The 860-nt window shown below is 69.2% G+C and overlaps 1 protein-coding gene across 1 annotated transcript in view; it reads right to left on the reverse strand.

Moving 5' to 3' along the window:
• The window catches only part of DNMT3A (DNA methyltransferase 3 alpha), a 100,278-nt gene extending 99,905 nt beyond the window's left edge, over positions 1 to 373 (reverse strand). Inside the window, exon 1 of the mRNA XM_040496221.1 lies at positions 255 to 373. The gene's annotated coding sequence lies outside the window, so the exon portion shown is untranslated. The remainder of the gene's footprint in view (positions 1 to 254) is intronic.
• Positions 374 to 860: the final 487 nt, after the last annotated feature.

Below are 860 nucleotides of genomic sequence, written 5' to 3' on the forward strand. Positions count from 1 at the left end.
GAGGCAGCGCCGACTGGGGGGCCCCGGGGCGCCGCGGCGGTAGCGGCCTGGGCGCGCGGCCGGTCCTAGCGCCCTCGGCCCGACTTCCCGGCCTCTGCGGCCCCGCCGGGAGTCCCCGCACGCTGCAAGACGGAGGGCCAGACCCCGCAGCGCCCCGACCCTGCGCTGGGCCTGGGCACCTAGCTTCCGCCGCTCTCCGAGCCACTCCGCCGGGGGCCTTGCTGCAGCCCTCCCCCCGCGGGGTGCCCCGCTACCTGGCGCTGCCTCTGCGCTGGGTCCCCGCATCCAGCACTGGCCGCAGGGACAGCGGCCCCTCCTCTCCCTGGGCCGGTGTCAGTGCCTCCCCCCCAGCAGCCCGTGGAGCCCCCGGCGGCCTTCACCCTGCAGTTCTCCCGACCTCCACCAGAGCCCACTGCACTCTGCCTGCCTCAGCACTGGGGCTGGGGACAGCAGCGCCGGCCCATCCGCACAGCAATCCCCACCCGACCCGCCACCCCCGCCAGGTGCCGCCGCCGAGTGGAGGCCAGCCCACTCAACAGGGCCAAGGTCGGGGCGCCAGGTCCATCCAGGCCGTCCTAGAGGCTCGGGCACCTCTATAGGATGAGTCCCCTTAAAGGGAGTGAGCTCCCCGTACCTTGACGCGTCCAAGTAGAGTTGAGTGCCCTCAATTGGACAGTGGAAGACTGAAAGACTTCGTGGGGTGGGAGGTTGAACTAAATGACATTGAAGATCCCTTCCAGCTCTAAGATTCTGTGCACACCTACACTCCACCCTCACGCTTACTCACCCCTTCCCTGCGGGGGTTGTTCTCATTTCCCAGAGAGTTCTCCCGCTCCAGGTTTCTGACTTGGGGCATCTCC

The sequence above is a fragment of the Herpailurus yagouaroundi genome, unplaced genomic scaffold (assembly GCF_014898765.1).
Source record: "Herpailurus yagouaroundi ecotype Mexico unplaced genomic scaffold, PumYag 188, whole genome shotgun sequence".
Classification (NCBI taxonomy): Eukaryota; Metazoa; Chordata; class Mammalia; order Carnivora; family Felidae; genus Herpailurus; species Herpailurus yagouaroundi.